This window comes from Topomyia yanbarensis, chromosome 3, assembly GCF_030247195.1.
Source record: "Topomyia yanbarensis strain Yona2022 chromosome 3, ASM3024719v1, whole genome shotgun sequence".
Lineage (NCBI taxonomy): Eukaryota > Metazoa > Arthropoda > Insecta > Diptera > Culicidae > Topomyia > Topomyia yanbarensis.
In genome coordinates this window covers 364,520,174-364,537,965 of record NC_080672.1, presented here as the reverse complement: position 1 = coordinate 364,537,965, position 17,792 = coordinate 364,520,174, and the positions used below count along the sequence as shown (strand labels likewise).

At 39.8% G+C, this 17,792-nt stretch overlaps 1 protein-coding gene across 1 annotated transcript in view; it reads right to left on the bottom strand.

Moving 5' to 3' along the window:
• LOC131694082 (fringe glycosyltransferase) overlaps window positions 1-17,792 on the bottom strand; it is a 452,643-nt gene that overhangs the window by 339,189 nt on the left and 95,662 nt on the right. The gene's annotated exons all lie outside the window — the stretch shown is intronic.

The window sequence follows — 17,792 nt, the reverse complement described above, 5'->3', positions numbered from 1 at the left end:
GTTGGGTTTGCTTGCAGTTGATATTGTTCCGTTAGATGTTTAATACATGGTTTTCAGTAGTAGGCTTCGTCACTCGCATTCTCACGACAGGAACGCCGTTGGAAGCACCCAGGAAAAAAATCTTCAGCTTTCAAATTTAACTCATTCCACCGATCCGTATTCTAACACGATGGTTGTAATGAACTGATTGCTTGTACGCAATAATAAATCGTGCAGACGCACATCAATCTCATACTCGTCCAAACTCAGTTCCATAAAATCACAAAAAATTAATTCCAATGTATCCACTTTGTTAGCTATTTTCGGCAAATTTAGGTATTCTAAAGCGTTATTACCTTAAAACGGAAAACTAGAGCGAAGCAGGTTCATGTGAGCATGGTCGAAAGGAAATTTGCGCACACAGCAATTTTTTTTTATACCCCCCCCCCCCCCCTCCCAGCTCTCTTTAAACATCCAGAAATCGCGCAAATGGCTCACTGAACGAGCACCCGCTGGAGCCCTAAGACGATTTCGCTAGATTTTCAAAGCAGCGTGCGCTCAGTGTACTAGCGCGACTGCCGGAATGTTAAATTGTGACAAATGTCAGGGTAAGCTCAGATGCCAAATTGCACAATAGTTGGATAATTTTAGACCCGGGCCCACTTCGCATGATGTTTTTGGCACTGGAACCATATGAAAATATAAGGAAAAATTTATTAAATGCTATAACTTTTAAATTAATACTCGGAAAATTACAATTTATACCTTTTTGAAAGGAAACAATTTTAGTATTTGAATAAAGATATTATTCTGTTCCTCAGAAATTACGAGAAATTGAAGGGTGTCCGGCCATTAGGCCAAAGGCCATTTGGCCGAAAGTCCATAAGCCGAAGGGCATCCGGCCGAATGGGCATTAGGAAAAAAAATAGACATTCGAAAAAATATATTAACCACTTAACCGTATGGTAATTATGCCGAATCGCCCAAAGACCGAAGGACACAAGGCCGAATAAAGCAAAGGAAGAACCAAATAGAGTAGTTGAAACTAAACGCAAGATTCAAAACAATGAGCAGTTTAAAATGAAGGGAGAATTTATGCAATTTTTTTTAATTTTAAAACTAGGGATTAAGCACACTGTCGTCATTTTTTTCGCCGCTGCATATTTAAATAAAACAAATAGTCTGTTCACCATTAATATATATATGGTGTCCAGGCATTAGGTCGAATGCCGATAGGCCGAATGCCGATAGGCCGAGGGTCACTAGGCCAATGGTCATTCAGTCGAATGGACACTAGGTCGAATAGACATTATGCAAAATGGGCATTAGGCCGAAGGCCAAGAAACTGAATATTTAACAGTGAAAAGGAACAAAAATCGAAGCTTATCCTGCTTACTTGCGAGGATTCTCGGTTATTATTTGCTTTGCTTGCTTCTCAATTATTTCCTTATATCCTTCTTTTTATCATGAGCTGTTCCTTCGAATTATATAGGGAAACCCGGGGCTACTCGGACCTAAATCAGCAAGTCATCCTTTTAGGTGGATAGATGCGAACAAAATTAGCGGTCAATGGTCCTAATTGAAACATCAACTACATTTTGGTGCCATAAAAGTTCATTTACAACACTCCATGGCAGCGCTAAGCGACGATTTGCAAGAGCAAAAAGTTGTTCAAAATAGAGGATTTTTGGGACAAAAAATTCCAAAACCCGAATTTCCCGTATTTTTAGAACAACGTGAAAATAATAAGAATGGTTTCCTTTGCAAGAAAGTATAAACTGTAATTTTTCAAGTGCTACTTCAAAAGTTAAATCATTTAATATATTATTTCCTCATATTTTCCCATAGTGCCAATGTCAAACACAAGTCAAGAGTTGTTGGGGTCTAAAATTGTCCAAATGATGTTAAATTTGGCATTCGAGCTTACTACGACATTTGTCACAATATAAAAGGGAGGGGTACTTTAAGAATTCAATGAGTGTTTTTTCTCAATGCCCTGGTGTGCGCAATACGGGGTCTATAGGCCGTGTAAATGATTCCAGATACATCGTCGCACGGTGGCGTAACTAGACGAAATTACTGGCCAAAATTACTTTGCACGTCTTTAAGTCTTATTATATGTCAAAGTGCGCTAAAAATACTTCATTGTTTTGGACAATATACGAGTAAATAGTGATAGTATTAATACTCTTATTAGCGTAATGTAGAATCGAAATAAAACAAATTTCGATTTAACTCTGATATCCAACGATTATTGTAGGCTGACGGGTGTCAGGCTTCGAACTTAGAGATTTTAATTGTTGAACATTGCACCACAAAATAAAGCATGTTTTCGCTCTTAAATTTGCGGTTAATTTGGTCAATTTGCGATACAATGTGCCTAATTTTTCTTTAGGACAATTAAGTTCTTCCCCTAGCTTTTCTAAATTGCCAATCATTTCTTCGATAAACATAACAATATTTTATCCCAGGACTTGACAAAGATATCCCTCTTAAGGGGGCGTCTAGAATAAAGTGCTCAAGCTGAAAGTTATTTTGTTTTACGATTTTGGCAAGGCAACAATGGATCTTTTGTGTAATGTTAAGATTTATTTATACATTCATTGTGTACTAAAAAAATATAAGTTCAGTCACGCAGAACAACACATACGAGCGTTCCAAGAGTAGACGTTCAACCATTTCCACGTAGAAGAGCGCCGCGGCGAACACGATAAGTCTTGATAAAATTGTCTGAAACAGGAAATTCAAGAAGATTTGTCAAACTTAGACTTGTAGTTACTCGATGAACCAATCTGTACAATCTCATAAAAAAATCATGCCAATTCGTAGATTAATTGTTCAGTTATCTTAAGGGGTGCGCTATTAAAGGGTGTCCCACATCAAATTGCATCACTGGAAATACGCTGTAAAAAAGAACCCTTTGGGTATTTTCTCTTGAAAATTTGGAAAATTTTGAGTGTATTGTTTACACTGTATTTTTATCGCTGTCAGATTTTCGAAAAGTGTTGCCGATCGATTGCAATCTGCGTGTGTTACAGCAAATACGCGCGAGGCATGGCATGGCTGTTTAAAACAAAAGAAGTTCAGCGTGGCCACCGAGATTGCGGGAGACTATTCTAGAGGTTCAATACTAACAATTAAGCGGATAATAAAGAAGTCGATTTTTTGTGCCCATTACACCAGATGGCCCCCTTAATATTCGTTTTGTTTCTAATGCGTGATCGGTACCTGATTTCTATGGTATGCAGCCAAGTTCCCTATTATCGCTTGTTGTAAATATATAAATCTGTGGCTGCCAGAAATCTTGATAATTATTTTGACAGCCGCTTCGACCAGGATGGTACATGAATAGTAGGCGTTTTAGTGTGTAGGATAAAATATAACTATAGGAACAATGGTTATACATTTCCCAATACTTTAACATACATCGAAACTACTACTTCAAACTGTATGCAAAAGTTGCAGCCTACTACTTTGATTTTCGCTGTTAGATGTTTGGTGCTTTTTGTGTTTTCGTGTGACTTTGGTATGGCCGTCTTCATTTTGATATATTATTTGTTGTTTAATCATATCAATGTTCCATTTCTGTTGATAAGTTACAATCGTCAAACCAACCAATGTTCACATAAATGGACATGCTGGTCAAAGTCTTTCAACAAAATTTAATATATCCGAAGAATGGAATGGAATTGGAAATCCGGAGTTGAATAGTATCAAGAATCTAATGATCCAGAGAATCAGGATCTAAAGATATAGAGAGTTGCAGTTCTAAAAAATAACAGTTTTCTACAATAAAAAAACAAATTTTGCAAAAATGTTAAGCTTCAACCAGCGATGAGAAGATTGAAATACACTAAGCTCAAAAGAACCAAATATATAAAACTCATTTCCAGTAATCCAAAGATTCAAAGTTCCGACAAAGTCAGAAGATCGAATGATCTAAAAACCCAATGGATCAAAGATTCATCTATTCAAATATTTCCATAGATCTAATGATAAAAAATTTAAAAATACGAGGCGAGACTTACATTTCAAATGATTCAATTAATTAATAAAACCCAAATAAATGCAAATAAAATAATTGTTCGGAGATTCAAACACTAACTATCCGAAGGTCAAACATCCCAAGCCCGTAAATCAAAAAAAATCGAAGACACAAAATTCTATATTTAAAACATTCAAAGATGTCAAAAAAATAAAATTCAAGTGATACAGAAATCCACAGAAACAATTTTCAAAGGAGTGCGCGACGTTTGGCATAAATACGTTAGGCATAAGTACGTTAGGCATTATGGACGTTAGGCATAATGGACGATTGGCATAATTTATGTTAGGCATAATGGACGATAGGCATAATTCACAAAAATATAAAAATAATCGCAAAGCTTTCGTTTTTATAGACATTTCGGTTGTTTTTTTCAGATTAAAAAAAGGACGCTTTGCTACACAGAGAACAGACATATAAGTTAGAACAAACGTTCCCGAAAAACCTGTGTAAACATTTAAATGAAAATACGTTGAAAACCACCATCGCATACAGGTTCGCATGCGTGAGCGACCATTGTTTCCAAGTTTGCGCACAAGTCCCGTATAGCGATTGTTGGCCGATTGAAGCGCCGACTAGTGGCAAGTTGCTACTCGCTGATGTCATTTCAAAGCGACAGTTTTATTTCTTACACAAGTTGAAAATTTTACTTGTATGTCAGTTCTCAGTACTTTGCTATACCATATCTTCGCATAACTTTAGCGAGAGACTCCAAAATAAAAAAATACCATGCGAGATATTTAACCCTTGCAAGTGTAGTTTTTTTCTATTTTTTCTGTAGACGAGATGAAGAAAATATCCCTTCATTTAAGTGAACAGTTTTAGTATTAGCACATTTCAAGCCTCTTACATTTATTACTAATACAGTTGCATCCAAATATTTAAAAAAAACAGTGTCATGTACAGGATCAACATTAGGCTACGGATTCTACGTTTGTGATGATACCTTTTTCGTTTCGGGAACTCGTCACAGTACAGGATTAAATTGTATCTCATATCAAAAAGATTCCGTAGTTCTATTCGTGATGGCCTCAAGAATATAATCATTGTGTTTAATAATATGGGAGACAATCAATATAGAACCAGCAATATTCGTATATTCGTGGAATGAATAATAAAATGCATCATTCTTTCTTTCATGAGCTGTTCTTCAAGGTAATATATTTTCTTCTTGAGCAATTTCATCGTGCATGCATGAAAAATTAATCTAAGTTAACCCTTACATGGCCAACTTTTTGTAGCGTTCATATAGTTCAAGAAACACGAAAACCCCGCTTTTAAAGATGCTTCATTCGCAGTGCTGGAAGCTGCTCAATATTTACCTTCCGGTGCTCAACACAATTCTCCCAGAATATTTTCAATATTCTATATGATAGGAAAACATAGTCGAAGACGGTCCAAATTGATGCGTTTTATCAGTTTTCAACAATAATGGAAAATAATGAAGATATATCAAAATTTTAACAACGCTAACTGTAAATATCTCTGGTAGTACTGCTCCAGCAGAGTTATATCAGACTAATAGGAATAACTTCAGTTCTAAGTTCTAATAGTACCAGTTACTGGTCTTACTTGTTTTTTTTGAGAAAATTCTGCCTAAATCAAAAGTTTTAGCAGTTTAAAAATGTTGTTTACAAAAATCATCCATGCCCATGATGTGCGTTATTCATACGTTAGTACAAAATAGACTGATTTTAAACAAGAGTATTAGTCTATTTTAAAGATGTGCAATTTGTTTATTAGTTCATTCGATGTGCATTCGTTCTACATCTTTTACTTGAGTTAAGCTTTTTTGAGGTATTTACAATAGAATAAAATGTTGATCGAGTTCTATCAGCTTCCAGAGTAATTCTACAACATCAAAAAATTTCAAACATTTTCGCTCTTACCACCCGATGCTGTCACCACCAAAACAAACCCAACGGTGTTGTACGAACTGTTTACGTACGTTTACGATATAATGAATTAAACAAACAGTGCGCAACCGTGTATAAGATTTGCGTATCCCCCGAATTTGAAGGATTACATTGAAGCCCATTAGAAGCAGTACCATTTAGGGTTCGCAGTTCCGACTCTTTTCGGCAAGAACCGGTACTACCGGTACTGAAGCCCTCAGTACCGGTAAAGTTTTTTAGAACATTCGAAAAAAGATTCAAACTGAAATTGAATGCTCAAACTGATAACCTCATTCTCAGATGATTGATTTGTGCTGATAAAAAAACATGTTTATTGTTTTTAATTGCTTCGGAATGGCATGACTCATTTCAGTAGAAGATATTTTTCGTATGCGGCACCTTCTTTTATTTCGAAATCTAGGCCAGTTTGAAATCAATAACTGCTAAGCGTTGCAACTTTTGTCGACTTTAACAGATGGTAAATGTAAGAAATCCTATTAACAACAGTTAATCAAAGCGAGAATGGCAGTAAATCCGAGCAGGTTGCTCGTATTTCCTCTCTTGCTTTGGCTAAATTGGTTTCTACCTTTTCGCTAGTGCATACCAAGGCTCCTTGCTTTCCTGTAAACTATGCAGTTTTACTGAATTTTCCGATCAACAATAATTACAAATCGCCCCATTTGAAGCAGTTCACCAATTCTTAAATTGTTAGCTACTAAATCGATGTTCGTTCTTTTATAGATAAAGTTTGAGAGCAAACCAAATACAGACATGACTTAGACTATAGTCTTATTACGCGCAACCCAGTGAATAATGGAAAGCAATCATTGTAGAGTAACGAAAATACCGGTAGTGGCTTTTGTTCAGTACCGGTATTACGGTACCTAAAATGGGTCAGTATTCCCGGGATTTTCGGTACCGTTATTACCGCTACCACAACCCTAGTACCATTCAACTGAATGCGTTGAACAAAAATAGCAAACACCGTTTCAAACAACGGCTGTTCAGCTGTTAACGCTGACAGCTAAATTCAATTTCCAAACGGAACACAGCGTTTCTTTATTACAAACCATACAGCCGTGATTTAATTTTACTTCTTTTAAGTAAAGCGAGTAAATAATTAATTTTTGTGACCCTACTCCCTGCTTTGCTAAACTTCCTTTTACCAGATCCTTACTCTTCCTTGAAAACTATGGCTTTTAATATTAAAAAATACATCGTGACTTCCAGGCAAATTGAATGTCGTTAAAACATAAAAAGAAAAAAGTTTGACTTACTGAAAGTCATTAATAAAAAAGATGAGTTAATAAATCAATTTTTTACAGTTGCTTGGATACGGGCGCAAGTTTCAAAGTGTTCCACAAAGCTGAAAAAACTCGGCTCCGATGCTTTTCAAATTTGAGCACAGTCGGCACAGTAACTTACACGGAGTGCCGTTTTCAATGCACACAAACAGTTGCGGTGTTCAAATACATTGCGCTGCGCAGTGTTTAAATATGTCTGCCTGCTGTTGCTGTTGTACGTACGTAGAAACGTACAATCACACACTAAACTGCATTAAGACAAGTTTTTGGTATAACCCATTCGAAACGAAACGAGTCGCCGTAAGCGCGATGCGTCGCCGGTCGCCAATGCAGTTCAATTTCCGTTCCGACCACGTTTCCAACAGTCTCACCCAATCAAAATAATAACCTTCATCCGCGACGACGGTAAACAGCCCACGACGACGACGACCCCGACAGAAGCGAATCAAATCCGCCAGATTATGTCCAATCGACGTCATCCGAACCACTCGCTCGAATGAGTGGCTGGCTCACCGACCGTCAAAACTACCTCCAAATCCTGCCTCAATCATGATTAAGTCGTTGATGGCTGAACAATTGCAAACTGACAAAAATTAACACACTTGTATCCGGGCAGATTGGACCGCCGAGATAATCCGCACGCATCCACAGCTCCTCCCATCTCACTCTCTGCTGATGCTGGCCGGATTACTGACTGACTGACTGACTGGTTGGCTTGCTGACTGGCTGGTATCTCACCAGCCACAGCAGCCAAGGTCTTGACTTCGGCGTCCGAATGGGTTTATACCGTAATTGAGATTTTATGATAATTTAAGTGGCCCATAAGTCATTTGGTTGCGCGTATTGAGCGGGAAGAAAGGCGACCGGTCGTCGTCGGTGAATTTTCTGTTTTCCTCCCTGTCCGAGCCGAAGAAATCGTCCGATCGCTACGAAGCAAGAACGGACCATTATTTATGGACTTTCCCCTCGGGGCGTGCGCGTGTACTTCATGGCAAACTGAGAGCACGAGCGCTGCGTCATCCACCTCCTCCACCCACCACCAAACGCATCGATCACGAACCCAACACATATCCCACCAAACCACCAGCTTGCGAACGAAGGTGGGGGCGGTTTTGTGCACTCGCGCATGCTCAACTGGTCCAGCTAGCAGCAGCAGCATGCGAACGGAATGGAATTAAATGCGTTGGCGGGTAGTTTGGCAGAAATCGTAACAACAAGGGCGACTTCGCCCTGATCTGATCCATATTTGCGCACGGTGTACGAACGAATGCACTTTGGACGCGAAGCGATGGCGGGGGTGACCCTCGGTGGATAGCATTGTGTTCCGGAAAAGGCAACATTTTGTAATATGTTAACTTTCCCCGTAGAACCCGTAGTGTAGGCCGATGGTAGAAACCGGTTTCTCGTTTTTGAAAGAATGTTCTACTCTAGTCCGGCCAAGAAGGTCAGTCTGGAGAAAGGGGCCTTTTTTCAACCACACATAAATAGTCTTTAGTACATGCTAAGCGACCTCGAATAGGTGTGTCCGAGAAGTGGTCGAGTTGCTGAACTAGTTCGAACTGGGACGGTACTTTTTTGCTTGTTGGTTCCAATTGAATCTGCAGCAAAGGGGGAATACTCAAATAATCTTCCTAACATGAAGGCTCATGGATCTCAAGAATACACGTCGAGTTTAGAGTGGATGAGTAGTAACGGCGGTAGCGTGGTGCAGGGGTCGATAACTTAAGGCAATCAGTCAGATCAGACGGACTAGAAACAAGTTTGACATAGGATGGTTTGAGTTGCACGGGAAATTTCGGGTGCTGCCCCCATAAACAGTTTTGTTCATGGTTGGAGCTACCGATTTTATCGGATTTCACACTGCCGGTGGCAGGTTGTGTCAAACCGTGATCGATCACTCCACTGGTAGAGGATTTTCGATTTCAAACAACAAATTTTGGCCGGTCACCGATCAATCATTGATCTTAACTACTACTATGGAAAGCTGCCGATTTTCAATCCTTTGGTAATTTTGAGTCTCACGTGAGGAATTCAGTAGACTTTTTTCGCTTTACTGTTTTTCACCTCCCGCTGTGAATAGTTTGAATTTTAACAAATAGAAAGATGGATCCTTTCAGGTGACCGCACTGTGGGTCACACATGCCATTGAGTGGAACATAATTGATATCTTTTTCAATAAAGACCATGAAAGTTAGATGCCTTCAACAAAGTTGTTTGGAACTGGCTTCTTTTGACAAAATTATTTAATTTAAAACTTTGCTTAAGAGGTGGCGCTTAAATAAAACTTTTCAGCTGTGGCCATAGAGACTTGGTGTACTTAGCCTCCCTTTCGAAATTTTTGAAAAATAAATTAAAGAAAAAACATCTTTTTCAGAGACTCTTAAGAAACGGATTTACAACAGCGACCCTTTAAAACAAGAAACAAATAAGAACCGCTGATCGTGAACAGCAAGAAAGCAGTACCGATGATGACATGGACGGGAACGATAACGGGAAAGAAGGCAGACTGAATGATCCCCAAGCGGCTTCACCGCCAAGGAAAAGGATCTCAACACGCAGCAGCAAGCTGCGTCAACAAGATCTGCCAGACCGACATTCTTAGCTTTTTTTAAATTTTTACATATTGTGAAAAAAATTGAAAACCCCACGGCTCAGTTGTGCTAACGCATTGAGCCGTTTCAAATAAATCTTTAGCTTATAAAAATTGTATCTCGTTTGGTTTGAATAAATTAATGAGAAAAGGTTAAAGAAGACTATTTCTACTACCAAAGACACCATTCACGACACTCAGTGTGCTTTCTACTTCTGCCCGAATCAGTGCGAAGCGAACGGCAAAAGCAATTCCTTTCATGTTGTGTGTGAAGAACAAAAGAGACTGTTACTTTAATTGTTGGTCTAATGATATGTAGAGATGAGTGAGTCACAGAAACAAGAAATAGTGCTCCAGCCAAATACAGAGGATATCGACATTCGATCATTCCGCATAAGACCGTGCATTCTTGATATGGAAAATTTTCTGAGGGTGAAAATGGAGGCTAGGCTTACGGAAGTCGCCTTTATCGAGTTCTGTCATGTCAGGTATTCAGTGCTGATAGCATTCAACAAATAGCCCCAAGCGAAACCAGTAATCTTGCCTAAGAACTAGTAGTACGTTGTTGTGTGTGACAACGCTATAACTAAGATCCTCATATGGACGATGAGAAAATCAATGTTCGGCTACAAGATCTTCCTATCACTTCCTTGCACCGTGACCATTGAAAGATTCATGTCACATTTGGTAAAAATAGTATTTGTTGGAGCAACCCTAGCATATAAGATTTATATTTCTCATTTGTGTACTAAACTTGAGGAAATGTATCGATCTCGCTTTCCCCTTTGGATCAGTATAGATCCATATAGAGAGAAATAGATCCGAAGATCGGAACGGCATTTATTATTAATTTCCTTTTGAACTGAATTCCCATATAAATTGTTATATGCAAACCAGATAAGTTAGTTGGAATAAATCTCTCGAGTAGTGCACACTATCTTTTTCAATAGTGCCAAAATCGATTAAGTGAATAAACTCAGTTAATTTTACACAAAACGTGTCCGCCTTCACATAGTCGATCACATTCCGAACGGTCTCAGTATCCGCCGCGAGAACAGTATTCATTACAAAGGACACATCTAGGAACTACTTCCAGGTATTTTAAGTGGTATTTTTGAGGTGAGAATACGGATGGATCCATTTTCTTCTACCTGACACCTGGACGTACTAAACATAATGCGATAGTATCATTATACACAATGCATCTTTGCACATCCACTGCCTCCAATACCATTACCTGAACCACAAACAATTGCCAAATTTGTGACAGCTGCTCAGGTAATATTGACGGCAAAAGCTGCGTCAAGTACCTCAAAATCAACAGCCAGTACCACCATTGGGGAAGTTCACACTCGTAACACGCAAGGGCAAGAAACAAGAAAGAAATCATTTTCATTGTTTACATCATGGAAATATACAAAAAAGCCTCGGCTCCGTTTAGCTAACGCATTGAATCGAGTGAAATAAACGGATTGTATAATAAAAAGTAGGAGTTTTATAGAAGATTAAGCCCTAAAAATCCCCAAAAATTAACACTATCGCTAGTGATTACCACGTTTAACAAAATTCGAATGCACTGAAACCTCCACTTACGGACGAAACCGAGCGATTTAATATGTAAAAAAAGTTCGGTTCCCATTCTTATTAAAATTAGTTGGTTGAGCAATATTCTAAATAACCCAAGCAATGTGGGTATTTTTGGAACGGACTTGACAAGCAGATGACAAAAATGGATGTTTGGGACCTTTTTGAAATCCAAGATGGTGACTTCCGGTTGAGCAATATTCTCGATAACCCTAACAATAAGAATATTTTTAGAACGGGCTTCACGGTAGATGATGAAAATGGATGTTTGATGCCATTTCGAAATTCTGTATAACCCTAACCATAAGGGTGTTGTTGAATGGGCTTGACTAGTAAATGACGGAAATCGACCAGTGACGTCCTTTTCTAGACCAAAATAGCGTCTTCCGGTTGAGAAAAATGTTGTATAACCATATCACCCGCATCACTAATCACTATCTAGTAATCCCATTTCGAAAATGCCTATATTTTTGAGGTTATAGATATGCTAACCACGGAATTCGCCATCTTGTATTCCAAAATGGCTTCGGACATCGATTTCCGTCATACACTCGTCACCTTCGTTCCGAAAATGCCCAAATAAGAATATGTTGAACTGTATATATTTTCATGCTGTACGAACTTAGTTCGCTATTTTAAGGGGTAAAACAACTGTAGAATAAAAAAAAAATCGATTTCCTATTTATTAGTCTAAAATATGCTTTATGAAGTTAAAAATGGTATCCCAAAACATGACATACGAAAGGCCGTTTGACCGAAGGGTCCGTCTGGCCAAAGGGGCCGTTTGGCCGAAGGGTCCGTTTGACCGAAGGGTCCGTTTGGCCGAAGGATCCGTTTGGTCAAAGGAAATGTTTTGCGAAGAGGGCATTTGGCAGATGGAACGTTTTAGCTGAAGGAACCGTTTGCCGAAAGAGTCGTTTGACCGATGGGGCCGTTTGACCGATGAAGCTGTTTGGCCGAAAGGGCCATTCGGCCGGAGCGGTTGCTTGGCCGAAGGCGCCGTTTGGCCAAAAGGTTCATTTAACTAAAGGGTTCGTTTGACCGAAGGAGCCGCTGAACCGAAAGGGCCTTTTGACCGAAGGGGCCGTTTAACCGAAGGGGCCGTTTGACCGAAGAGGCCGTTTGACCGAAGGGGCCGTTTGACCGAAGGGGCCGTTTGACCGAAGGAGCCGCTGAACCGAAAGGACCTTTTAACCGAAGGGACCGTTTAATCGAAGGGGCCGCTTAACCGAAGGGGCTGTTTAACCGAAGGGGCCGTGTGGCCGAAGGGGCCGTTTGGCCGAAGGGTCCTTTTGGCCGAAGGGTCCGTTTGGCCAAAGGGTCCATTTGGCCAAAGGAACCATTTGGCCGAAGGAGCTGTTTGGTCGAAGGAAACGTTTTGCGAAGAGGGCATTTGGCAGATGGAACGTTTTAGCTGAAGGAACCGTTTGCCGAAAGAGTCGTTTGACCGATGGGGCCGTTTGGCCGATGAAACTGTTTTGCCGAAGGGGCCGTTCGGCCGGAGTGGTTGCTTGGCCGAAGGGGCCGTTTGGCTAAAAGGTTCATTTAACTAAAGGGTTCATTTGGTCGAAGGGGCCAATTGGCCGAATGGGCCGTTTGATCGAAAGACCGTTTGACCGAAGGAGCCGCTGAACCGTAAGGTCCTTTTGACGTAAGGGGCCATTTAACCGAAGGGGCCGTTTAACCGAAGGGGCCGTTTAATCGAAGGGGCCGTTTAACCGAAGGGGCAGTTTTACCGAAGGGGCCGTTTGACTGAAGGGGCCGTTTCACCGAAGGGGCCGTTTAACCGAAGGGGCCGTTTCACTGAAGGGGCCGTTTAACCGAAGGGGCCGTTTAACCAAAGGGGCCGTTTAACCGAAGCGGCCGTTTAACCGAAGGGGCCGTTTAACCGAAGGGGCCGTTTAACCGAAGGGGCTGTTTAACCGAAGGGGCCGTTTAACCGAAGGGGCCGTTTAACCGAAGGGGCCGTTTAACCGAAGGGGCCGTTTAACCGAAGGGGCCGTTTAACCGAAGGGGCCGTTTAACCGAAGGGGCCGTTTAACCGAAGGGGCCGTTTAACCGAAAGGGCCGTTTAACCGAAGGGGCCGTTTAACCGAAGGGCTGTTTAACCGAAGGGGCCGTTTAACCGAAGGGGCCGCTTAACCGAAGGGGCCGTTTAACCGAAGGGGCCGTTTGACCGAAAAGGCCATTTAACAAAAGGAGCCCGAAGGGGCCGTTTAACCGAAGGTGCCGTTTAACCGAAGGTGCCGTTTAACCGAAGGGGCCGTTTTACCGAAGAGGCCGTTTGACCGAAGGGGCCGTTTGACCGCAGGAGCCCGAAAGGGCCGATTAACCGAAGGGGCCGCTTGATCGAAAACGCCGTTTGACCGTAAAGGCCGTTTGACCGAAATAGCCGTTTGACTAAAGGGGCCTTTTGACCTAAGGGGCCGTTTGGCCGAAGGGACCGTTTGACCGAAGGGGCCGTTTGACAGAAGGGAATTTTGGATCTTCGGACTTTGATATTTTTGGAACTTGTCACCATAAGATAGTTACAAAGTTATTATTACCATGTATTACAGCTTTAACTTATAGGTCATTCGCTGGACGTAATTGGACGTTTTTAGATCATTGCACCTTTGAACTCTTTAATTTTGAAGTAGAATTCCAATTCGTTCCAATACTGGGGTTCCGTTTCAAAAATGTCTGCTGGGAAATTTTCCCAGCTTTTAAATGCAATAGTTTTGCACTATCTGATCAGAGAGATATGCATGTGCTTTGTGTTTAATTTCACAAAATGTACGACTGCTAGAAAAAAAGCAAAAACAGATTTTCTGAAAATCCTTCGAAAACTACAAAGAAAATACGAAATTTGCAAACCTATTTGACGCAGAGCCGTTAAAGAAGAGCATTCAAGCGTTTCATCACATACGAGAAAGTTATTTATACAGGTCACACAGGTGCTCGTTTTGTATCTGTCCACTCCCACATACCAAACCAGCAACATGTTCACTGTATTGTCCAGACGGTACAATAAGCGCATACGCTATGGATTTTCGGTAACGTTAAAATATGCACACAAACTTGTACCTAAGTGACTCAATCAAATACTGTTAATTTACAAATAGAGGTGCCGCGTGCCCGTTTTAATCATTCGTCGCTCGAATATTAAACGAGCAACATCGTGCGGACGGTACAATCGTTCGTGTACATGCAGTACTGCTGATTCGTTTTCGTGAAGATCTAATACACGGTGTAGAAAAAATTGCATTTTTCGTTTTCGCATCATTGTTTGCCGTTTGCAAGCATTACTATTTTATATCATTCAGGTTCTTGAGGCTGTATTCAGCAGCATAGTTTTTAACCCTCAAAAAGGCAACCGGGTCCCAGAGGCCCGGCACGTTACAATTTTTTAGTTACAAAAAAATGTGTATGCAGTATAAGCTTGGGCATGGAAATTTTGATAAGTAGCTTTGAAATTTATAACAAAAATAAAGAATTGTGAAATTTTCATCGATGGAGTGATGCGCAGCTATGTTTGAATTTTTTACATGCACAAAAAGGCAAAGCCGGGCCTGGCAGGCCCGGTGTGCATGCAACATTTACTAGGAATACCACGGGTTTTATACATTAATATTTATCCGAAAAAAACATTTTGATGAGTTCATCTTCATATTAGCAGGAATTTTTTTCATGTTTTGATTGATTTTATCTTTTTACCTTTTCTGATAAGAAAAAAATCTTGAAAGTTTGAGCGATTTCTATACATTTCTTTTATAAGAAATGTAAAAATAGCATACGATAATGACGTGTGTCATATTTTTTTGGTAAATACTTTTATGTCACCCACTGTGGTCTACTTGACAATTATTTGGATACAACATAACCTAACTCTGTCGTTATTGTCTATTTTTGTTGTTTATTCTTTGTGTTATAGTAGTCGTAATTATTCAAATTGTAGGATCTAAAAGCAACAAAAAATTGAAATGGCTATAAAACGATATGCCCATGTTTTCAATCGTCTCAAAGAATCTGAAATAATGGAAGAAATTCGAGCAAATTCAACAGCAGACGATGCCGAAGCTGATATGCTAAGCGAGGAAGAAGATGCGAATGATATTGCTTCCGACAATGAATCTTGTGCAGACTGGGAAGAAGAATCTAAATATGTACTCCGGTTATGCATCAGAAGAAATTAATAGCAACCCAGAAACATTTATTGGTCGTGTTCAAACGAAATGGAGCTCAGAACCAATCGACAGTCAACGTGATCTTCCGAGTACTCACCTTTTGAAAAAAAAATTGACCTTTTTACATCCATCGCCTTATACGCTGAAATCGGGATTTGCTGCGTGTTCGTACTCATCATCCTGTAATTCCGGAACCGGAAGTCGGATCAATTAGAAATTCAACAGCAACCAATGGAAATGCTGTACGGTTTATTTGAAACCAAGTTTGTAAAAATCGGTAAAGAATTCGCTAAGGAATAGGTATGACATTATCTTAGGAACTTGGTAAGTTCCCCCGGGGCATCAAGAACCGCCATAGCTGGCCAATGTGGTCGAAGTGCCTTCGGTGGGTCATTAATGATCTAGACATGCAAAGCCAAGTAATGTTGCACATATTTTAATATATATTGCATCATTTGGATATCATGGTGGTATCAGTTTCTATGGAAATTTGCAGTGTGATTGTACTCTTCAACACGTAACTCCAGAACCGAAAGTCGGATCAATAAAAAAATCAATAGCGACCGATGGGAAGGCTGCACCTTTCATTTGAGACTAAATTTGTACAAATCGGTCCAGCCACCTTAGAGAAAAATCGATGAGATTGTTTGCCACATACATACATCCATATATACATCTATACACGCACACATACAGACATTTTACGATCTCGACGAACTGAGTCGAATGGTATAAGAGATTTGGCCCTGCGGGTCTCGGTTAAAAAGTCGAAATTTCGACCGATTGCATAACCTTTCTATATGAGAACGACAAAAAGGAGCTTGAATTTAGACGGGCCTGAGAGGCCCGGCTTGCCCTTTAATGTTAGGATTTTAGCTTGCCTTCACAAGGGTTAATGTAGGAGCCAAGAAGTGGAATCGGAACGAAAACAATCACATCCCAAGCAGAGGGTTTTGATTTGGCAACACGAACAGTTTTGTTTCGTACTTCAAAACTGCTGTACGCGAAGTCAATTCGTAAATTCTCTATAATTTAATTTATCGAGATATTACAGTAGGAACACTTGACAGATACTGACGTGGTTCACAACTCTTTACCGTGCCCTACTTGAAACGAGAGTAGTTCACTTTTCATTGAACCTCAAACTGCGTAACACAATGATATTATGTATTAAAGATCTACATTTTTATTGAACATATTTTTAGGTTCAATAAAAATGAGGATTAAATTCAATAAATAAAATGATTGGTCAAGGGACAATAAATTAATTGATTGAATTCAATATAAAGAACTTACTGTTTCAATAAAAAGTGTTATTGTTCCCTTTTTTAATAATTATATTTTTGAAATTGAAACAAAATTATTGATATCAAAAATGTTTTAATTGAAATTTAAAGTTTATTATTATTTTAATGAAACAATATTTTCAAACTAATAAGTTTGTCAGCTTAAACAATAAGTATTATTACTTACTGATTGAATTCAATAACACACATTTTTGGTTCGAATATGCAAAAATTTTCTGCGTGTATCACTGAACGGTTAGTCTCAACCGCAGCCTCCTATGATTGTGGCTCGCCGTCTGTTGGAAAATAGTGTACCAACCGATGAGAAAGAGTCCTATCTCACCGAACAACATTGCTCACATTTGCCACTGATGCTGCAACCAAACCGTTGACGATCCCAGCCAGTGTTAGAAACTGAACGCTTGAACCTAATTCTAGAGAAAATTTTCAATAGGACGTAAGTAACAATGAGAGATTCTCTTTAGGGTCTTTCTCTTCTGTTCATTACTCGGCCATTTCAACATTTACTACTCTACTCTTTGCATAATATTCTAGTAAAAACCGTCGGCTTTCGATATGTACTGGAAAATTAGTGCAAAGTGTTGTAATGACGTCGTAATAAACGAAAGAGAAAGTAAACAAAGAGAGGCTCTCAATGTTACTTACGTCCTATTGAAAATTTTCTCTAGAATTCTCGTTATTTGCATTCCAAGAAACGCGTGTCTCGATTGCCTGCGTCTAACCGGAGCAACACAAAGCAGTGCAGCACCACGTCCAGCAACGATCAGATACAGGATTCCACTTCAGTTCAGTCTGTCAGCCCAGCGGCTATCGCAATCTGGCTGAATAGTTTGGTACAGAGCAGACCGACAGACGGACAGACAGAGCAAGCAAAAACATAGTGAGTGTGCCGTTTCCTGTTTAGAGCGTTTTCGGATCGAGT